Here is a 24,102-nt window from a genome sequence, read left to right as displayed (position 1 = left end):
CATATTCTACAAATCTATCAATAGTATGGCTCAGCATGTCCTTGTTAGTCTCTAAAATTAATAATGACAGATACCAAGACCCTATTAATATTTTAATAGTCTAATAGGCACAGGCAGGCATGTAGCAGAGAAGAATGTGAATCAGTGGACAGGGTTGCAGGGCCATCTCGAGAGAGTCTGTCAGGTGGGAGAGTGAAGTCCTCATGTGGCTTTCTTCTTCCTGTGTTCATTCTCCTATCAGCACCCAGGTTCAGAAAATGCACTAATTTTCAGCAGAGGGATGTGCCAGTACAGGGCAAAACCCACAGAGTATTTAGTAGTCTTTATACCCACTCTGTATTTTAAGAAATCCTAATGTTCCTGTCAGTGTGTATCCTGAAATGCCCTGTCATCTGAAAAATAGTAGGAATTCTTACAAAGAATATATATTCTGGGAATTTGAAGAGATAGGTTTTGAGATAGGTCTTTCCCGGATTCTGGCATCATCAGTCTCCTTGCTCGAATCATCTCCAAATTCATCCTCAGTAGAAATGATAGAATGTGCACAGACTACTCTGAGGCACTTAAAAGAATAAATCTGAGTGAAATAAGGAAAAGAGGAAAGCAAAACATTAGATAACGCATGTCAAGTTCTTATGGTGGTGCCTAGCACGAAGGAGGTCCGCAAGCAATGTTGGCTTCCTGCTCTTTTTCCTTCCTCTTTGGATTGAGGGCCCCATCTCTAGAGCGACCTTTACCTGACCTTCCTGTGTGGCTCACAACGTATTTTGCAGCACTCATAAACTTTTCCTCAGAGCTGACTTTGGATTTGAAAATGTAATGATATCTCCCTCTTGTGACAACATGTCCCTACAATTTGACACCCATAGAGAGGTGGTTCTTCAGAGAAGGAGGGTCTGCTTCTCGAAGGCTGTCTGTCAGTGCCTCATCACCGGGCAGTTTTGAAGGATCATTTCTTAGAGGCTATAGAGGACCAGCAAGATCACATCACAAGAGACTGAGTATTTTCCAGTTGAAATTTCTAATCTAGGTACCACAACTGATTTCTAAAGCAAGAAAGAAAAAGCCAGAAGAAAAGAGGCATGATTCCAAAAAAGGGGGAAGAAAAAGCAATTTTTTTTGGGTCAGGAATTTGTATGCTCGCCCCAGGATTAACACCCTCAAAAGTAGGTTTGGTAGCAGCTGCCAGAATCTGTACGAGACCAGTACCAGTCTTGTTCTTAGAGTTTTCTTACAGCTCAGCTGGCAATAATTCACTTTTTCTTTTTTCTTTTTTTATTTGCAATGATTCAGTTTTTTTTTTTTTGAATGTTTATTTATTTTTGAGACAGAGAGGGACAGAGCATGAATGGGGGAGGGGCAGACAGAGAGGGAGACAAAGAATCCAAAGCAGGCCCCAGACTCCGAGCTGTCAGCACAGAGCCCGACACGGGGCTCGAACTCACAGACCGTGAGATCATGACCTGAGCTGAAGTCAGTCAACCGACTGAGCCACCCAGGCGCTCCCTCGATGATTCACTTTTAATCATCCGATTCTAGTTAGAGCGCAGAGACAAATTCATTTCTTCTCTCTCTCTCTTTTTAAAAATATCTCCTTACAACTTAAAAGAGGTTGGTTTGTACTTTGGTCTTGACTCTGCTGCCAGCTTGCCTGACTGGTTTTTCTCTGCAGAAGTCCAGCCCAACTTCCTCTTCTACCTCGTGCTTGCCATGTTTTCTGGTAATTTTCCCTAAGCGATTGTGCCTGGCACAGACCGGAACTGGCCACCTTTTGTCTCTGCCTGTTGACCAGCTATTCTGTCTCCGGCTCTCTTCCCACATCACCTGGCAGTGAAGTTTCCTTTTCCTAACCTCCCTTTCTAGGTCTGAAGAGTTTTATTCTCTTTACTATCACAGCACATCGACCATGACAGAGTGTACTTAGAGGATTATGCTTATTTGTAAGCATGTTTGTCTTCTTTGGATTGTCGGCTCCTTGACCACAGGGTCTGTGCCGTTCATCTTTATATGCCTGGCTATAGTGGGTGCCGACAGAGCATTTACTGGACAAATGTTCAATACATTCTCTTTTGTTACATGCAACAAGATAATTTGAAGTTAGTAGGGAGCTTTTGATGTGAAAGAGATTAGTGAAAAGAATAAGAGCTTGTATTTTACTATTCATTCTAAGACATGGAGAGCAACATATATTTAAGAAATATGGGTAGGGGGCGCCTAGGTGGCTCAGTCAAGCGTCAGAGTGAGATCATGATTTCAGCTCAGGTCATGATCCCCGGGTCGTGATATCAAGCCCTGTGTCAGGCTCTGTGCTGACAGTGCTAAGTCTGCTTGGGATTCTCTCTCTTTCCCTCTCTCTCTGCCCCTTTCCTTGGTTATGCTCTCTCTCTCTTTCTAACAGAAAGAAAGGAAGAAAGAAAGAAAGAAAGAAAGAAAGAAAGAAAGAAAGAAAGGAAGAAAGAAAGGAAGAAAAGGAAGGGAGGGAGGGAGAAAGTAAGAAAGAAATATGGATGAAAAGAATTGATTTGGTGATCATGGGACAAACCATCTTGGAGGATGGCATAATGAGGTACAACCAGTTCTCTGGCAGAGTTCTAGACAGAGTTTTCCATAGAACCTGACTATAGTACCTGGAGCCTCCCCTTTCTGGATGTAATTTTCTCTTTTTGTAGAATGGAGACAGGGGAGGAGATCATCTTATATGAATTTCAGGTCATTCAATCTCTGGAACCCTGTCATCCATCATACAATTACAATTGATTTATGGCCCATCTCTCTAGCCCCATACAAAGGCACCTAAACATTTCTTATACCCTATCAGTCCTCTAGGTCCTTTTTCTTAGTTTCCTCCATTCATGCTCTTCTTCCCCTTCCTCTAGACCTGGTAAGTTTTGCCCTGAAGCTGCAGGATTCTTTGAACACGGTATTACATGGCTCTCCCATTCTTCTAGAGGGGGACCCTATTCACCTCGCCCCTGCCCACCTCCGCTTCATGACACCAGACAAGCCTTAGCACCTCTCCAGCTAGCCCTTACCTCCAGCTGGCCCAAGTAAGGTTTGACGGCCTCTTTGCATTTTGCCCTGTCTTCATTTTTTTTGTGAAGAAACCATATTACCATAAAAATCTGCAGCCGCTTCCCCATCAGCACACCTCCTTTCTTCTCTTTTTCAGAATGCCCCACCTTTAATATGACAATAGTGATAAGTGCTGATTATAGAGGGTTTACTGCTGCCAGGTAATTGTGGTAGATATTTAATCACATCACTGTCCTTACAGCGTTCCCAAGGGTAGACATTTTATGTTAATTTTGGAGGTGAGGAAACCAATTCTCAGATTGTTTAAATAACTCGCCCAGATTGTCCATTTCCAAAGCCGGTGCTATTTCTGCTGCACTGTGTTACATTTCAGCATATGGAGGCCCAGATCAATTTTTGTTGTTTTGTTCACATCAGCTCTTTATGTGTCTATGTGTTTCAGAAACAATGTTGTATCGCCAAAAAGAAAAACATTCCACCACACTTTACAACGTATCAACTTGCTATTTTATTTTTATTATATACTTTTCTACTCCGTTTATCTTCACACATATTTTGAAGAGTTAGGATCATAATATGAATATAGTCCTTTTTCTAAAAATAATCCTATAGGCACTTTCTTTGTTGCTTTCGTCCTCATTGTCATCTTTTTTTTTTTAATGTTTATTTATTTTTGAGAGAGAGTGAGAGAGAGCGTGAGCAGGGGAAGGGGGAGAGAGAGGGAGACACAGAATCCAAAGCAGGTTCCAGGCTCTGATCTGTCAGCACAGAGCCTGACGTGGGGCTCGAACTCACGGTTCATGAGATCATGACTTGAGCCAAAGCCGGATGCTCAACCGACTGAGCCACCCAGGTGCCCCTCGTCCTCATTGTCATCTTAAAGGCTGCATAATTTTTGTCAGATTAGCTTATCATAGTTTTTAAAGAGTGTTTTCCTGATGCAGAGCATTAAGGTTATTTCCATTTTGCGCTGTGATCAATTATGTTATAATAATGATATTTATGGGGGCGCCTGGGTGGCTCAGTCTGTTGAGTGTCGGACTTCAGCTCAGGTCGTGATCTCACACTCTGTGGGTTCAAGCCCCGTGTCGGGCTCTGTGCTGACAGCTTGGAACCTGGAGCCTGCTTCAGATTCTCTGTCTCCCCCTCTCTCTGCCCCTCCCCTGCTCATGCTCTGTCTCTCTCTGTCTCAAAAATAAATAAATAAAAAAACATTAAAAAAAAATAATGGTATTTGTATACTTTTTAAGATTAATGGTAATACATTGGCTTTTAAAAACTATTTTATTGTGGAAATTTTGAAATACTCACAAGAGACTAGAAGGGACTGCCTTTATCTGTTATGCCACTTTAATAATAATTAACATTTTGCTCATGGTGTCTCAGTTACTCCCCCACTTTTTTCTTGAGAACATTAAATTTGTCATTTTGTGTCAGGATAGACTTGTAACTGATGAGGACTTTCCCCAGTGTCATCTAGAAGTCTATGTTTAAACTTCCCTGATTATCATCAGAGTGACTTTTCACACTTGGTTTGTGCAAGTTAGGATCCAAATACAGTCCAGTTGGTTGTTACATCATTAAAGTTTTATTCATTCTAAATCACACACACACACACACACACACACACACACACACACACATTTAATGCCATCAGTTTGTTGGAGAGATGATGTCAGAATTTCTGTAGAATGTCCAATGATCTAAGGTTGGTTCTTTCTTCAAGGTAGCTTTTAACTACCATATATATCTACTATATTTGTTTTTTTTTTTTTTTTTTTTTTTTTTTTTTTTTTAATTTTTTTTTTTTTTTTTTCAACGTTTATTTATTTTTGGGACAGAGAGAGACAGAGCATGAACGGGGGAGGGGCAGAGAGAGAGGGAGACACAGAATCCGAAAGAGGCTCCAGGCCCTGAGCCATCAGCCCAGAGCCCGACGCGGGGCTCGAACTCACAGACCGCGAGATCGTGACCTGGCTGAAGTCGGACGCTTAACCGACTGCGCCACCCAGGCGCCCCTCTACTATATTTGTTTTAACTGATAGATGTGAGAGCTTAATAAGATGGTGGTTCAATTCTTTTTTATTTTATTTTATTTTTTTGTTTTTTAAAATTTACATCCAAATTAGTTAGCATATAGTGCAACAATGATTTCAGGAGTAGATTCCTTAGCGCCCCTTACCCGTGTAGCCCATACCCCTTCCCACAACCCCTCCAGTAACCCTGAGTTTATTCTCCATATTTATGAGTTTCTTCTGTTTGTCCCCCTCCCTGTTTTTATATTATTTTTGTTTCCCTTCTCTTATGTTCACTGTTTTGTCTCTTAAAGTCCTCATATGAGTGAAGTCATATGATTTTTTTCTTTCTCTGACTAATTTCACTTAGCATAATACCCTCCAGTTCCATCCACGTAGTGGCAAATGGCAAGATTTCATTCGTTTTGATTGGTGAGTTATACTCCATCGTACATATATGCTGCATCTTCTTTATCCATCCAAACACTGATGGACATTTGGGCTCTTGCCATACTTAGGCTATTGTTGATAGTGCTGCTATAAACACGGGGGTGCACACCTTCGAAACAGCACACCTGTATCCCGTGGATAAATGCCTAGTAGTGCAACTGCTGGGTCGTAGGGTCTATTTTTAGTTTTTTGAGGAACCTCCATACTGTTTTCCAGAGTGGCTGCACCAGCTTGCATTCCCAGATGGTGGTACAATTCTTAAGAAAGAATACTTTGTAAGTGCGGTCCTTTTCACTTTGAGGTCAAACTTAGCATACCTCTTAGAACATTTTAGTACATCGTAAGCTTCTTCTCTTTCTTGTTCTGCCAAAAAGCCTCTTGTAACAGGCAGTTTATTCATATACAAGCCCATTCATGTCAGGTACATATAACTGGATCCCTGCTAATCCCAGTCTCTTCTGCCCCAGGTACTGGACCCAGTGTTAACACTAACCAATTTCCTTATAGTCCTTTCAACCTTACTAGAAAACTAGGAATTGCCTGAGATACTTTTGAAAGCAGTTAGTGGTCCAAGACAAACCTGGATTTGAAAGAGAAATAATTGAGAATTGAGGAAGGATGCCTCAACTGTAGACACTGAACGTTCTGTTTCACAGATTAAGTCCAAGTAGATCAGGCATGACTATCATGATGCCTTTACATGTTAGAGAAGGGTTGAGACCTACACCTGTCTTTATGCCTCTATCCTCTTTGAGCTTAGGGCAGTTTGAGGTTTCTTTTTCTTAAGAAAAGAATTAATTAATTCTTTTAATTAAAGTGTTAATTAATGTGAAACACCATCATCATAAACCACTAAGTTCTAATGAGTTTGGTTCCACCATACTGAATCCCTGGCCTAGAACAGAAGAGTAGGACACTTGCTTTTTCCCTAGAACACATTCCTCCTTGTTTTATTTATTTATTTATAGTGTGGGGGAGGGGCGGAGAGAGAATCTTAAGCAGGCTCTACACCCAGTGCAGAGCCTGACATGGGGCTTGATCTCACGACCATGATATCATGACCTGAGCCGAAATCAAGAGGTAGATGCTTAACTGGTTGAGCCACCCAGGCACTCCTCCTCCTTCTATTTTTAGATAGTGTTTGAGGGCCTCTTCAGGGCCACACATAATAAATACCCAGAGTGCCACCAAACAGAACAAAGACATGTCCAAGGTCTGAGATTCCCATAATTGTTCAGGAATTGGGAGAGGCAGAGTGATTGCTCCTTTCTTTCTGGTCCCAGGAAATTATAAGGCATGTGTAGCTTACCCTTTAGGTCATTAGGCAAAGTGAGATCTTCCACATCCTGGTTTGCCCAACTGTTCTAACCAACTACATCTTTACACTCCATAGGTAAAGCCATAGCATTACTGGGCAAGAAGACGTAAGGTCCCACAGCAACCCTCTCTATCATCCCTGCAACTAGAAATGCAGACGAGGTGCCATTATATTTCTCAAACATATGCCAAAGGCAGTTATGTTACTGTGTTAATGGAAACATGGGTGGAAACAGCTCATGACAATAGCCTCAGAGAGAGGAGGGCTGTGTGGTGCTTTATCTAATGGGGTGACTTTTCTTTGGGGATTAAATTCAAGGATCTGAATGTTTTTCTTTTATCTTATCAGGCAGGCTGTGGACTGGAGACTGAATTTTGAACTTGAGTTGTAGGAATACATAGCCTTTCTTCATTCTTTTAGCTTCTCGTTGCTCATTTGTTTTATTCACTAGCACTGTATGATCCAGGGAGCCTCACTGGAAGGTCAGTCGCAGAAATTGAGAATCTGAAAATGGGGGGAGAAAAGATTCAACATTAGGTCATCTAATCCTATAAATCATTGTTTAAAATTATTTTTGGCAACTTGGTCTTTCCCCTGTTAAGTTTAAGCATTAACTGTTTTTTCCTATTTAGGTTTCTTAAGAAATGACTCTGCTGTGTATTAGGTATTACTGAGAATCCTCTTCTTTCTTTTTCTTAATTGTCGCCACATGTGCCTCTTTGGGCATAGCAAACAATCCTTTCTCTTTCTTAATTAACCTTTAAAATATTTAGAGCTTTAAAAATGGACACTTGGGTACTCTGCAGTCTATTTCCAGCATCTGTTCTTTGACTATATGATTCTTATTACTCTTTGATAGTTCCATAATGTGTGTGCAAATAGTAGTGTGAGTACAGTGAGTAATGTGTGTGCCCTGTTGGAAAATTGCCATCAATGAGAGGAGAAAACAGTGTCCTACCTCTTTTGGTTCTGAACAAATCACGTAAGGAAAAGAAGTAAAATTGAAAGGAAGATGTTGCTCTAATCTTGAGTTTATATAAATAACTAATCTATGGATCCCTTTAAATGTTAGTATTTAGTATTTCTCAGGGGTAGCAAGACCTAGGCTAGAAAGGGTACTGTTTTCTTAGACAAGCCAGTAATTTGTCAGTTAAGCATACTTGGAAGTTGGAAATCTATTTTAAGGATCTGAACTCAATGGAAGGCCATAGTATCATGGCTGGTGGAGTCAGTCATAGTATGCCCTAAGAGATCACACTCTTACCTTGTACATGATAAAACTGAATGAAGCTCCTGAGTTTTTCTAGAGCAAATGGCTGTTAGTTGCTGAGCATAGTCAAGTTTTTTCCCCTGATATAGTCAAGTATCCCCCTCCCCAGTTGTTACGTCTAGTCAATACTAAGAAGGAATGACCTTAGGAATTACTAGCTCTCTTTTGCATTTTTATTTTATTAAAAATTTTTTTTTGTTTATTCATTTTCTGAGAGAGAGAGACAGAGTGTGAGCAGGGGAGGTGTAGAGAGAGAGGGAGGCGCAGAATCTGAAGCAGGCTCCAGGCTCTGAGCTGTCAGCACAGAGCCCGATGCAGGGCTCAAAACCACGAACCGCAACATCATGACCTGAACTGAAGTTGGATGCTCAACTGACTGACTACCCAGGCACCCTGACTCTTTTGCATTTTTTTAAAAAAAAACTTCTTATCATGGATTATTTCTCATTTTACAATAAATGTTAGTTTTATGTTCAACATTGTCACTTAGTAGTATTATTTGGCAAATACCAAAGAATCAATGTGGTAAGGCTCTCCAAGATGATGTCAGATATGTGTAAATCCTTTTTCTGGTCATTTTGAAATTGCAAAAACAGTGACCAGCTCCATTATATCGTTCTGCCTGACTTTCTGTCAGCATCGAAACTATATGTGTTCACTAATGCAGGGAGGACAAAAATCATTCAAGTAGTAAATGAAGGATGCTGGTAACTATTTCCAAGGTCAACAACAAAAATTTGCCCCTCACACTTTCCAATGGGAAATATAAATAAGTTGGCACCAAACATGCATAATCCATTTTTGCCTTGAAATCAGGTGTGGACATAAGTCTTTGCTAGAAAAGGAACATCTCCCTTCCATTCTTCTTCTGTGTGCTTATCCAAATTTTGTCTTTTCCTTTCAGTGCCTTCCACTTATTTAATTCTCTTGCTTCTTTGTTGTTGTTACAAAAACACTTTATTGTAGAATGATTGACATGTAAAAAAAAAACTGTACATATTTAATGTACGCAACTTGAGTTTGGAGATAAGTGTCTGCCTGTGAAACCATCACCACAATCTATGCCATAAAGCTGTTGATCACCTCCAAAAGTTTTCTGCTCCCCTCTTCACTTATTTTTTTCTCATCCATTTAATTCTTATCTTCTGGCAGTCTACTTTTGAAAAGAACCTTTCTGTTATCCATGGATATCATTTGCTCTTTGTTTTATCATGTTAACTTGCTGTCTCCTACTCTTTCCTTGTGAATATGTACAACTAGTAATCTGGGGAACTGGAATGTCCTACCCAGGAGTGCCCAGTCTATATTCATTTTCTCCTATTGCATAAGCAATTCTGGCTTCTAAGCGAACAAAGGAGTAAACTTCTGTGTATATGGATGCAACTAAAATAAAAAAGCTTGGCTATCAGACATGAATCAAATGTGCTATACAGACTAATCCATTATTTGAGTATATCTGGGACTGCAGGAATTAATCTTAATCATGTTTATTCTTTTAAAAACATCAGCAGTTAAAAATTGCATATCTCATTATTAAAAATGGTTTTGGAGCTGAGATGTAATCTCCTAAATTAAAGAATTAAAATAAGAGCAGGATGATCCAGCTAACCATTTTTCTTCTTAAAACTTGAAATAAATGGAGATCAAGAATGTTAGACATCTTTAAATAAATCAGAGGTCTTATGACACTTCTAATATTTTATTAACAAAGTTTTGGTTTGATTTATTGGTGTAAAATAACTAGCAAGGTATTCTCTAAGTGCTGAAACGTAAATTACAAACACGAAACCTTGATTTATGTTAATGGCGGATAATATGTGGGACATGGCAAGTTAGCACAGATTTTACACTATTCCCTGAGTTGGGGGATGGAATCAGAGAAAAGTGCTGGAGAAAGGGCTGCCTTAGGCTCCATTTGTTGATATATGGGTGATGGCTGTCTTCTAAGAAATGATATAATCCTGATGATGGGAACTTTCACTTCTATTCCAGCCACCTCCAGGTTTTAGTGAAATCTGCTCGACATTTCCGAGTCCCTAGGAAGGGTCAGAGGCATTCAGATCTCTGCAAGAATGGCAGAGTTCTGAGAAAAAAACAAAAAAGTGTCTGCGTTGGTAAATATTGGGTCTCTCTGATCTCTTGCAGGATGTTAACATTTTCATATTTCTCAAAGTACTTTCATCTCCCCACCTCCTAGACCCTCAGTGACACCCACTGCCAATTTCCAATTCTGTGTCATTCCAAAATAGGCCCTCTGTGTTGTTCACCTGGACTGCTGATCATTGCCAGGGAGAAATTGCACAGTTCTGCAAATCGGCGTCAGTCCACATTTTCGTTTGCCAACCACAAAACTGTTGTCTGCCTCATGCTCCGTCTCCCTGTTCCTTGCCTGGCTGGCCTCTCCTCATCTTTTAGGTGTCAGCTTAAACTTAACAGCCTCAGAGAAATGCTCCATGATCTCCTCATCTGATTAGACTCCCCCCTTGCCTGATGTCCTGTTCATCTATTTCATGACACTTTGGACTTTATAATTCTTTATGTAGTCTTTGCCTGACTGATTGTTTGTCTCCACAACTAATTTCTTGTGCATGGAGACAGCATCTGTTTTATTAATTCCTGTAGTGTAGCTCTTCTGGCATACCATAGGTACTCAGGACGAATTTTTGTATAAATGAATAAATTGTAAGATTGTGCTTGAAGGAAAAGCATTCCCTAATTAAAAAAAACAACAAAAAAACAAGTTTAGAGGCGCCTGGGTGACTCAGTCAGTTAAGCATCCAACTTCGGCTCAGGTCATGATCTTGGGGTTTGCAGGTTCGAGCTCCACGTCAGGCTGCGTGCTGACAGCTCAGAGTCTGGAGCCTGCTTCAGATTTTGTGTCTCCCTCTCTATGCCCCTCCCCCGCTTGTGCTCTCTCTCTCTCTCTTTCAAAAATAAATGAAACATTAAAAAAAAAAAACAAAAAAACAAAAACAAGTTTGAAGAGCATCACTTTCAATGAATGTGGCCATAGCACAAGAGATATCCTTACCGATGTCAGGTTGCGTATACGTGCCACATAAACTTCTTATTTGTGGTGACACAAATGGACTCTTGTGTTCTGACTTTGGAACACGCGGCAGTTGCTAAGCCTTTGTGTCAGTGGTTGCCAGCCTCCTTTTGTCTGCAGGCACACACGGGCTGGTGCTCTGTGGCTGTGTGCCACGAGAACCCAGACAGCCAGTGAACGTGGCTCCCAGGACCCTGCCTCTCCCTGCACTTCCTTCTCCCTGACTTGAGCAACTGTTTGGGGATGCAAGCGAGTGGGTGAATGTGAGTGTAAGGCTGTTAGAAGGATGATCGCAAATCTGTTCTAATTTATATTAAAAAGCAAAAGGTAAACCAATTATAGATTTGGAGTTTTTAAAAAAAATAGTAATGAGCCACTTGCTACATATCTCACAGCCAATCAGGGCACATCAGTGTGGCATGACATGTGTTGGCGTTTTAGAAATTAATCCCAAGCTACTGGGGAGAATTTTATCACTCGTAACTTTTGGGGAAGAAGAAAGCACATGAGTTGAGATCATAAGATAGCCAGCCCTATTAGGAGAGGAGCTCATGGAAATAAAAATTGCATAAAAGTATATAGTGTTACTTATAAGGTATTACCCCTGATGCCCTCCCTCAGTGACTAATGTAAAATACTTATTATTTAAGTTGAACCATATGAATGGAGATAAGGGACATCTTTAGTTAAAAATGCAATTTCATATGGTTCGAACTAATTAGTTTGTTAATGTTTTCTATTCATCTAAAATACACTTGGAAATGAGCTATAAGCACTTGCAAAAATGAGAAAAGCAGCATAACGCTGTCTTTTTTGTGTGTGTCCCTTTTAGTGACTTTTTTCTCAGAACAAGTATGCTCATCAATGAGCCCGTTGATCTTGTTTGCACATCCTTAGCCCAGCACTGGTTTAAGAGCTCTCTTGGGGATACGGAGATGCCCGGGGTATCACTGGGCAGTGCTACAGTCCAGATGCAAGAATAAGATACACCTGGAAAAGAAAACATTTGATACTCACTAAATTATGCAGTCCTGCCCAAAAAGAATGGCTTGTCTGTCACTGTTGTTCCTCTTGTCTGGCAATATATGTATTTTGAAAAGCTTTGTATTTCAAAAAATAATTTTATATTTATAATAGAGTTGCAATGATTGTACAAAGATACACTCAGCTTTCTGTGATGTTAACATCTTACATAATTATGGTACAACTATCGACCTAAGATATTACCACTGGTACATTTACTATTAACTAAACTACAGATTTTATTCCAATTTCATAAGTTTTGCCATTAATATGCTTTTTCTGTTTCAGGGTCCAATCTGTTGACAGTACAACATTACATTTAGCATATATGTGTTTTAATAATGATACTATATAAAAGTAAGAAGGAAAGCATTTTACCCATACTCAGATATCACTGCTGTTAATATTTTGGTAATTTCTTGCTGACAGCGTGCACATAACCACACACATCAGGATCAAACTACATACCTGTTTTGGTACTCTAGTTTTATCATTTAACAAATCATAAATATTGCTCTATGTTATTAGTTACTGTTTGAAAATATGTTTAACGTGTATATAATTTTTTATCATATTGATATGATAACAGAAGCTATGTTCACATTACCAGGTTATTGAATGCTCGTGTCCATTTTTGCTCTTACAAATGTCTCTGTGATGATTTGCAGTGCACATGAGCTCTGGGCAGTTTTCATATTTCTGCAGGGTGATGACAAGGAAGAATATATAATGTGAATATCCATGGATTTTCCCCTTTTATTATTTTTTTTATTGAGACATCTTTTACTGTATTTTTAAATTCAAGAGCAACACATTTAAACGACACTGAAATCTCTAAAATTGAAAATGAAAATCTTCTCTTACTCTGGTAGACTGCCTTCCCTGAGGAAAACAAAGTATCATGAGGTCTCTGGCTTTAACTTGAACCCGTGTGCCCAAAATTATTAGGGGTGTTTCCGGCAACGGTGTAAAAATGCAGCTTCAAACCTGAGCTTTTCGTAAGTGTGCAAAGTTCCCATGGGCTCTCAGGAAGAATATCCTAGCCCCATTATCTTTTGATTTTTGGCCAAAGGTGCCGTGCATTGGACATCCCCTGTAGTTCTGGAGGACCATTTCTATTTTCAGGATTTTGCTGCTTATTTGTTGCTGAGGAGTCAGTTTCATTACTTGGTAACAGAACGCAACACCAGGGAAAAAGGATCCCCTGACTGTCCCTGCCTTCTGGAATAGATAATTCATCCGTTCCCAGGACACTACAGCTTGCAGGGGGACGAGGCCAGGAGCGGCCATCAGCTGACACTGTTATTGGCCACGAGAGTATCAGGGAAGCATATTGGGACCCCTGGCTCCTACAGGCACTAGCCATGGTGACTAGACACTGGAGCACATTGTTGATGTCAGGGCTTACTACAACCAGGGAACAGAGCACAGGTAATGAAAAGGATGGCCTCTGAAGTTAGACAGCCTGGGCTCAAATCCTAGCAGGTAGGATCTAATGCCTACTAGGGATTCTCAGCTTTAAGCAAGTAACTGAGCCCTTCTGAACCTGAGCTTCTCAACTGTAAAGATGAGATCGTTATACAGGCTGTTATATAATTTGAACAAGATGTGACAATGTTTGGTGCAGTGCACTGGGCACATAGTATGCCATCAAATAAAAGCTTGTTAAATGAAGAGATGAATGAATGACTCATGGAGCCAGTTGAACACCCTACTTTTAAAATAGCATTGTGGTTGGGGCACCTGGGTGGCTCGTCCGTTAAATGTCCGACTTCAACTCAGGTCATGGTCTCGCGGTCTGTGAGTTTGAGCCCTGCACCGGGCCATGCGCTGACAGCTTAGAGCCTGGATCCTGCTTCAGATTCTGTGTTTCCCTCTCTCTCTGCCCCTCCCCCACTCGTGCTCTGTTTCTCTCATTCTCAAACATAAATAATAAAACATTAAAATTTTTTTAAAAATTAAAATAAAAACAATAGCACTGTGGCTATTTGTGATAGAGAGCATAAGAAATATCAATGCGATGAGTTAAGTGTCAATTTCTTTTCTTCCCCAGGGTTGCAGAAAACAGAAACCAACTCCAGCTAGCTCCCATGAAAGGAATTTATTGATAGGACACCCGGGTCCTGACATCTAAGAGTTAAAATAACCAGTCTTTGGATGAGCCAGAGCCAGGCAACTCCAGGGCCCTCAGAAAAGGACAATTATGGACTTCTCTAGAACACTGACATCCATATTTCTCATTTTTAGTGACCTGTAGTGTCAGATGAATGAGCTCTGGCCAGGAAGGTAGGGTCCATGATTGCTAGAGGACCCTTGTCTGTATCAGGGGCAATTCCCAAGGCAAGGGGAATATTAGGAGCTAGTAAATTTTTAAGGCTTTAATGAGGTGTAATTGTCATATAATAAACTATACCTATCTAGAATGTACAAATGGATGTATTTTCATATATACACAAAATTATATACAATTATATTTATGTTATATATTATATCTATTTATCAGGAAAACTATAACTGTGATGAAAATAATGAATATATCCATCATCCTTGAAAGTTTCTTTGTGCTCCTCTGTATTCCCCCTCTCCTACCTCTCTGTGCTCCTCTACCTGTTCCCAGCCAATCACTGATCTGCTTCTGTCGCTATAGATTAATTTGCATTTTCCAGAATTGTGTATAAATGGGATCATATAATATGTGCTCCTTCTTGTCTGTTTTTTTTCACTTGGTATAATTATTTTGAGATTCATCTATGTTGTAGCTTGCATCAGTGCTTCATTCTTTTTCAAGGCATGTAATATTCCATTGTATGGATATACCACAGTTTGTTTATCCATTCACTTCTTCATGGGCATTTATGTTGCTTCTGGTTTGGAGCTCTTACCAATAAACTTGCTATGAAAATTCAGGCACAAGTCTTTGCTTAGGTATGTGTTTTCACTTTTCTTGGGTAAAAACCTAGGACTAGAATGGCTGGGTCATATTCTAAGTGTATATTTAATTTTTTCAGAACCTGCCAAGCAGTTTTCCAAAGTGGTTGTTACATGTGTTACATTCCCACCAGCAATGTAGGAGAGTTCCAGCAGTTCCATATCCTCACCTCCACTTGGTATGTATCCAGAACTTATTTTTAGAAAACTCTCAAAACTTAATACTAAGAAGACCAATAACCCAATTTTTAAAAATGAGTAAAAGATTTCAATACATAATTTGCTAAGGAAGATATACAGTGGCAAACAAACACATGAAAAGATATTTAACATCATCAGTCATTAGAGAAATGAAAATTAAAAGCACAGTGGCAAGCTTATTCAAATAGCTAACATTCAAAGGAAGCTAATAATTTTACATTATTCTGCTGCCCATTTTATAGATGAGAAAACTGAGGCTCCAGGAATTAAGTGACTTGACCAAGCTATCCAGTGATAGAATTTGAATTTGAACCTGGGTCTGCTAACCCCTGCTTAATCTTGATGCTATGCCAGCAGTAGTCCTTTGAAGTAGGCTTCACATGCAAGATTGAAAACAGGGAAACTCACTTATTACTCAGGAGTACAATTTCCATTTCCTCTCCTGATGAGACAGGCTACCACCACTCATAGTGAACTTTATGGAACTTAAAGTTTTGGTGTCTGTTTTGCTTAAAGGATAGATTTTGTTTTTCTAACATCCAGCTTCGTCTAGGTGCCTCTGAGGGAAGTACTCAAAGTATGGGGATGCCCACCAAAGCTTCTTTGGTCCAACGAAGGCAGAGGTCTGTTTAACCATGATCATTACGAGTATGAGTTTTGTTTTGTTTTGTTTTGGGGAGGATGAATTCAGACAGATCTTAGTTTGAACCATAGATCTACTGTTTCTTAACTATGTGATCCCAAACAAGTTACTAAATACTTCGAGTTTGATTTCTTTGTCTGTAGACTGGGAATGATACTGACCTTACAGTGTTTTAAGGGTTAGAGCAGCCCATGTGTATACAGAGTTTGCCACAGTGTCCTGCACTTAGCAGATGCCCAAAACACTATTACCATGTCACAAATAATAATATATAACCCCACTAAGAATAGGTGTGTTAAGCTTCTCACTCACTACGAAACCTACCTAAACCACAAGCTCATCACTAGCTTACGTCTCACATTTCTCTGTAGACTTGCTCCTTTCTTTGGGAAATGCTAATCCACCATTAGAGAGGATGGTTTTTAATTCTATAGGAATCACTAAGTCTTAAGAAATAGTTATTCTTTAATTGTAAATGTATCCTTCAGTTAGAAATATTCTTTGCAGGGAGTATCTGTGGTTGCCGTTGGGCCACATCAGCGGAGTACGTGCATGGATGCTCTAGAGTTCGATGATCAGATATGCAGGAATCGCGTGGTGTAAAGAAATCAAAGTAAATGTAATAAAGAGCTCTGCAGAGCACCGTTACTCACGCTCAGGTTGCTTGGCTTACAAACCTTATCAGGCACTCACACTCTGTACACTTCCTTCATCCTTCACCCGCTCTGACGCCACCAGCTCTTTTTCCAGGCCCCTGGAGGTGCTGCTTTAGCTACCAATGATCTGTTTTCCTCTGTCCTGTTATTTTGTTTCTGAAATGCAATCAGTGTTTTCAGTCTGTACTTGGGGACTACAGGGAGCTTCCTCCAAGCGCTTGGATGTAAAATTATGAGGGGAGACAAGCCAGTTTCTCTGGTGGACACCTCCAGCCACTTTCTCTCAGGTAGTCTGGTAACGAGCTGGCCCTGCAGAGAGAGCCAGAGATTGTACTGGTTGGCACCAATGCACGTAATGTGAACTTCGCAGAAGATGGCCTCTGAGTGTACAGGGTTTTTCACACTGGCAGGGCTCTTGTGGTATGGCGTGGAAGAGCACTGGGGAGGTCTTTATCCTAGAACACGACTTAAATGGTCTCCAGCTGTGCCGGTTTAAGTAGGACACACCTAGCTTAACTCTTGGGATGGCTGGAGTCTAGGGGACTGCCTCCAACATGTTCCTTGAGCCCAAATGTTGATACTTTCATCATTGTGTGTCATTGTGGTGTTTGACCCTGTCTCTTTTGCAACAGAAAAATACTTTATACTTTTTTTTTTTTTTTTTTTTATAATTTGACTGAAAAACAAGCTTATAACACTTTAGAGTGGAGATGCTTAGATTCAACCCCAAGGCCTGCGAGATATACTCATAACTCATCTGGTAGATCCATTTATTCCTTTTTTTAAAAAAATTGTGTAAAATACAGGCAACATCAAGTTTACATCTTTCCCATTTTTGAGTGTGTGGTTCAGTGGTATTAGATACATTCATACTGTTGTGCAACCATCACCACCATCTGTCTCCAGAATTATTTTCATCTTGCAAACTGAAACTCTATACCCATTAAAGAATAGCTCCCCATTCCCTTTTATCCGCCCCTGACAGCCACTGTTCTTTCTGTCTCTGTGATTGTGCTTACTCTAGGTACCTCATGTCACTGGAGTCATACAGTATTTGTCTCTTTGTTCCATTCATTCTTAAGGTACATTGATAGACTCAGAAGGTAGGAGATTTTCTAGAATGCTTGGCAAGGAAATCCATGTAGAAAGTTGGGTAAATCGTGTTATCTACCTTGATACCATTAAGCACTTGTGTATCTGGTTTTCTTCATTCCAATTCCATGTTCACAAAGCAATCCTCTGATCATGTTATGGTTTCTCAGAGTAGATCCAATTAGTTGCCTCCTCTCCCAGCATCCATCCCATCCCATTTACACTGTACAGCATTGTGTCACAGTTTGGGGAGTATTGACCTCCCTTAACTCCAGAGGTGAACCATAAACCAATTCTCAGGAACCCATACTCTTTTTTAAACATTCAATTAATTAATTGTTTAATTTACATCCAAGTTAGTTAGCATATGATTTCAAGAGTAGATTCCTTAATGCTCCTTACATATTTAGCCCATCCCTCCTCCCATAACCCCTCCAGTAACCGTCTGTTTGTTCTCTATATTTAAGAGTCTCTTATGTTTTGCCCCCCTCCCTGTTTTTGTATTATTTTTGCTTCCCTTCCTTTATGTTCATCTGTTTAGTATCTTAAATTCCTCATATGAGTGAAGTCATATGGTATTTGTCTTTCTCTGACTAATTTCACATAGCATAATACCCTCCAGTTCCATCCACGTAGTTGCGAATGGCAAGATTTCGTTCTTTTTGATTGCTGAGTAATGCTCCATTGTATACATATACCACATATTCTTTATCCATTCATCTGTTGATGGACATTTGGGCTCTTTCCATACTTTGGCTATTGTCCATAGCACTGCTATCAACATTGGGGTGCATGTGTTCCTTCGAAACAGAACACCAGTATCTCTTGGGTAAATACCTAGTAGTGTAATTGCTTGGTCATAGGGTAGTTCAATTTTTAATTTTTTGAGGAACCTCCACACTGTTTTCCGGACTGGCTGCACCAGTTTGCATTCCCACCAGCATGACAAAAGTGTTCCTCTTTCTCTGCATCCTCGCCAACATCTGTCATTGCCTGGGTTGTTAATTTTAGCCATTCTGACAGGTGTAAGGTGGTATCTCATTGCGGTTTTGATTTGTATTTGCCTGATAATGAGTGATGTTGAACATTTTTTCATGTGTCGGTTGGCCATCTGGATGTCTTCTTTGGATAAGTGTCTATTCATGTCTTCTGCCCGTTTCTTCACTGGATTACCATTTTTGGGGGTGTTGAGTTTGATAAGTTCTTTATGGATTTTAGATACTAACCCTTTATCTGGTATGTCATTTGAAAATATTTTCTACCATTCTGTCAATTGCCTTTCGGTTTTGCCAATTGTTTCCTTCACTGTGCAGAAGTTTTTATTTTGATGAGGTCCCAGTAGTTCATTTTTGCTTTTGTTTCTCTTGCCTCCAGGGACATGTTGAGTAAGCAGTTGCTGTGGCCGAGGTCAAAAAGGTTTTTGCCTGCTTTCTCCTATAGGATTTTGATGGCTTCCTGTCTTACATTTAGGTCTTTCATCCATTTTGAGTTTCTTTTTGTGTATGGTGTAAGAAAGTGGTCCAGCTTCATTTTTCTGCGTGTTGCTGTCCAGTTTACCCAGCATCACTTGCTGAAGAGACTGTCTTTATTCCATTGGATATTCTTTCCTGCTTTGTCAAAGATTAGTTGGCCATACATTTGTGGGTCCATTTCTGGGTTCTCTGTTGTGTTCCATTGATCTGAGTGTCTGTTCTTGTGCCAATACCATACTGTCTTGATGATTACAGCTTTGTAATATGCCTTGAAGTCTGGGATTGTGATGTCTCCAGCTTTGGTTTTCTTTTTCAAGATTGCTTTGGCTGTTCTGGGTCTTTTCTGGTTCCATACAAATTTTAGATTTGTTTGTTCTAGCTCTGTGAACAATGCTATTTTAAATAACAATGTTATTTTAATAGGCCCATACTCTTTGTCACAGCCATTGACTTGGCTATGGACACTGACCTAGGCCTAAACCAATCCTCTGGCTATAGTAATTAATTAATGGACAGGTACCTACCTAGGTTGGCCCAATCAAAGTGAAGTTTAAGAACTTTGATAGTTAGACAGAAAGAAGCCATCCTTATTTTACTGAAGTTGAATTAAAAAAAAAATGTGCATACATCTTATTGCTGTAAGCAGCCACTTTGTAACCATGAGAAGAAGTAATCCTAGGAGGGTCTCAATATTATGGAAAATAGAGTGAATATATGGAAAGAAACTTAATCCTTGGTGACAGCCTTAAACTGCTGGATCAGGCCTTACCTGAAACACTCCCTACCACAGACCTTTTGAGCTCTTGAGTTAATAAATTCTCTTTTTGTTTAACCAAATTTGAGCTGGGTTTTACTTGTTTTTAGGTACACTTTAATAGATTATCCATAAAAATCTGTGTACAGGGTCAGAAAACAATGATTAGATGGACTTTATACATTCCCTTTGGTACTAATTTCTCATTGTGAAAAAATAAAGTGGTATTACAATTTGACACATTATTTTCTTTAGCTTGTTTAATGTGAGATATGGATTCTTCCCCAGGAGGCTGACAAATTTTAATTTCTGGCTTTGTCCTACAAGGGACCACAGTAATACTGTCAAGGTAAGGAATAGTATATTAAGGGGGTGTCTTGGGAGAAGACCTTAATGACCATATATGGTCTGCCTTGAAAGCTCTCCTTGAATTTGAGCTTCCATTTCATCCCTTTGAACTTCTGTAGCCACTGGAAATTCTTCTGAATATCTGTGATTGCTCTAAATTAGCCACCAATGCCAGCTGTGCTGTTGGCTACCTGATCTCTCACACTTGGTTCCCCAATCCTGAGAGTCTCTTACCTTAGGTCCTGTTGCGTTCTCTAGTTACCAAAGGGTAGCCAAGTCTGCTTTCTACAAAGCTGTGAGCCCTTTGCACGTGGCCACGATGGAACTGATAACATCCAGCACAACGCCTAGTATATAGTGCGTTGACTCTGCTCCCCCTCATTCTGTCTTTGGCAGCCCTGAGAAGGTTAGAAGATACCAAGTTCAGTGAAGGCTCAAACTTTTTCCCCATCTTGTTAGACACTCTTCCCAGTTATCCAGAGGTACTGGATGAGAATTTTTTTGTGTGGTAAAATTGTGTGTTCTCAGTTTTTCCCTCCTTCCTACTCCCCTTAAAGAGATCTGTGTGTCATTTCCTCTTTTGCTGGCCCTGGGTAAAAATATACTACACATAGAACGGGAGGGTTGTTTCCAAATGGTGTACTCATGAAACATTTCTTTCTAAAGGGACTCAAGATTTAAAAAAAAAAAAAAAAAAAAAAAAAAAGGTGGTACTGTAATTATACAGAAAATCTGAGTGTTTTTTGCTTTTAATTTTACTCTAGAAGTTAAGGGCTCTTTGAATGAAGGGAGAGTTGTGGATGAAATTCTGTTCAGCCTGCCTTTGGGAAATGTTCATGGACATACGCTCCATCAGTTGTAGCTAAATGCAGAAAGGCTTGTCCTGTCAGCATCAAGACAAGACATACTTGGAATTCTAGTCCATAAACATTTAAATGTGGTCACTCTAAACCTATTGTGGCCCTGACTTGTATTTTCTCATTTCTAGTGACGGGACCATTTTTTAACAGAGCATTCTGTGTGAACTGGTTGAATGGAGTGCCATGAAAGTCTTTAATAAATTATAGGTGGATTTATGGGTTCTGCTCCGGGCCAAGGTAGGTTGGCTGAGTTGAAGTGAATTGGGACATATTCATCCAGAAGGTCCAGTGGGGCCTTAGGGAAAAGAGAGTCACGAATGGATGCGATGTTTTTCACCTCATAGGCTTCCTATTGTACATGGGCAACCGTTTCTAGGATTGAATAATCCCATCACATTAATGTGACACATTGTCTAGTTGGTTGTTTAGAAAAACTTCCTCAGAGTAACCCAAATTACCTTTTGTACAATCATAGGAGTGAGCAAACTGTCAAAATCAGCCCCATGGTTAAAACAGCAAAGCATCAAAGCAATCCAAGATGGATGGTCCTCGTTTATAGGCTTCACATCTTTAAGAACAGATACTTCACATCCTCTCTTGTGACTAGTGTTTCCCAGTGTGTATTACATTTTCTACCTCCTGTGCTCCCATTAGGAGGAAGAGATGACTATAGATGACGGGTCAGAGCTTTGCTGAGCTCGGCCACTTGGAGGGATGTCACTGGCTGTGTCAGTCTATTTGATTTTCCATACTTGTTTATAAGTAAACCTCCTGTGAACTGTGCTTGTGAGAAAAATGTGAAGATGAGAGGGAGCTAGGTTCTAAATTAGACAACAGTGTTTCCCTAAAAGTGGGGCCAAAGTGGTAGCAGAAGCTGTGTGTTTGGACATACTTGCTGGAATAACTGGGATTTTTGAAGGAAAGTTCAGAAATCCTGAAGGTTATGTATGTTGAACATGCATATTGAAAAGGAGAAGGTGCCTGGGTGGCTCAGTTGGTTAAGCGGCTGTCTTTGGCTCACATCATGATCTCATGGTTCGTGAGTTCGAGTCCTACGTCAGGCCCTGTGCTGACAGCTCAGAGCCTGGAGCCTGCTTTGGACTCTGTGTCTCCCCCCTCTCTGCTCCTCCCCAGCTCGCACTCTGTCTCTGTCTCTCTCAAAAATAAATGTTTAAAAAAAATTAAAATAAAGAAAAGAAAAGGAGAGAGCTGTTTCATTTCCTGCCGAAAACAATCACATGGACTTAATTCCTACCTGAATAAAGGTGTGCATTGTGCCTCCCCTTTTCTTGACATGAGTTTCTCTTCATCTCTTTCGGATGGTTGATAATAAGAGGGGATGTCTGGTATCTGTCTTCACTGAACTTGTGTGGTCACTTTCTGCTGCTCAGGACAACGATACAGCCAAGTGACACTGCTCGGCTAATGACTGATGTTTCTGAAGCAAAACAAGGGCAGTTTTATCTAAAAGAAAATTTTCTTCCCTTATTTTCCTCTTTCAGAAGATCCCTGGGAAGGCTAGAATTTATATGCTGCGTGTGCACTTTAAGAGCTCCTGGTGGATGGTGCAAAGGACAAGATAAAAATAAAGAAGGGAAGATAATGAGCCAACTCCTCTTTGTTGGCAAAAATCTTTGTTTTTCTGCCTCCAAAGTTTTCTGTAACGTTTCCATTGACCTAGAAGCTATTGTGCTTTCTGGTGAGTTTCTGTGAAGACCCTACTCTATGTGGAGAAAGGCCAACAAAAGAGCAATTCCTGATGCATGGGATGGAATTGTCTCTTCTATAGAATCAAGTTGTAAAACGAATCTGGACATTTGTCTGGGGGTGTCTTAACACTGGAAGCAGCTTTACGCAAGTAAGAAAGAAATGGAACTGGTGATCAAAGTGTATTGATATTTTTAGGATCTTGGTACATATTGCCAGTGTGAACCCAAGAGAGGTCACAGTAGTTAATACACACACTGGGTCGGAGCCCCAGCAACATTATTACTACCTTTTACATCTTTACTAACATTATTATTATTTTAGCTGGGTCGGAGCACTCAGCAACATTATTACTACCTTTTACATCTTTACTAATGTGGTAGACTGAAAAAGACGTTGAGCCCGATTCAACAGTCTGCTTACTGTATGGTTCTATTTATGTGATATCCTGGAGAAGGAAAAGCTATTGGGGGAAACATGTTGGATCAGGGTTTGGGTGTGAGAAGGAGTGACAGGAGAGAGATCGGAGGGAATTTCTTGGGGGTAATGGAAATGTTCTGTATCTCAATTTTGCTGGTGCTTTCATGACTATATGTATTTGTCAAGACTCACTGAACTATACACTTGAAAAGGGTGAATTTTACTGTACATAAATTATACGTCAATAAACCTGACTTTTAAAAAATGACATTGCCTTGTGGTTTTAAGTCACAGCTCTTTGGCTTTGCAGTGAAATTGAACAGCTTTATATTTATTTGCCATTTATAGTCCTTCTTTGGAGAATTGTCTTTTCATCCCATTGCAGAATTGTCTGCAGGGTCTGAGACTTTTTCCTACTAATGGGGATAATCTTTTAGTATTGCCTGTCAAACTTGCTATTTTTTTTCCTGAATTTCTTTTACCTTTATTTGTGACTATTTTATTTGCTCTAGCCTAATTTATTGACTTTTACTCTAGTGGTTGCTTTACTTTTCTAGCAGAACTTGCTGATAGAAACTCTTGAAACACTGAAATGTTTCAGTACATGCTACTTCAGTTTCCCTTGGGAATTCACCAGGTATGGTGTGGGGAGTCTTTTCAAAATAAAAGAAGAAAACAGGGGCGCCTGGATGTCTCATTCCGTTAAGCGACAGACTCTTGATTTCGGCTCAGGCCACGATCTCATGGTTGTTGAGATCTAGCCCTGAATCTCTGTGAGTGACATCTGCACCGAGTATGGAGGCTGCCTAAGAGTTTTTTTTTTTCTCTCTCTCTACTGCCCCCATCCCCTCTGTGCTCTGTCT

At 40.1% G+C, this 24,102-nt stretch overlaps 1 long non-coding RNA gene across 1 annotated transcript in view; it reads left to right on the top strand.

Moving 5' to 3' along the window:
- Window positions 1–23,507, top strand: part of LOC123593818 — a 28,472-nt gene extending 4,965 nt beyond the window's left edge. The window contains exons 4-9 of the long non-coding RNA XR_006710554.1: window positions 15,167–15,265; window positions 15,841–15,935; window positions 20,193–20,253; window positions 21,241–21,349; window positions 22,615–23,080; window positions 23,144–23,507. This is a non-coding gene — a long non-coding RNA (uncharacterized LOC123593818). The remainder of the gene's footprint in view (window positions 1–15,166; window positions 15,266–15,840; window positions 15,936–20,192; window positions 20,254–21,240; window positions 21,350–22,614; window positions 23,081–23,143) is intronic.
- Window positions 23,508–24,102: the final 595 nt, after the last annotated feature.

This window comes from Leopardus geoffroyi, chromosome D4 (genome assembly GCF_018350155.1).
Source record: "Leopardus geoffroyi isolate Oge1 chromosome D4, O.geoffroyi_Oge1_pat1.0, whole genome shotgun sequence".
NCBI classification, from domain to species: domain Eukaryota; kingdom Metazoa; phylum Chordata; class Mammalia; order Carnivora; family Felidae; genus Leopardus; species Leopardus geoffroyi.
This window is presented reverse-complemented; position numbering and strand designations above follow the sequence as displayed.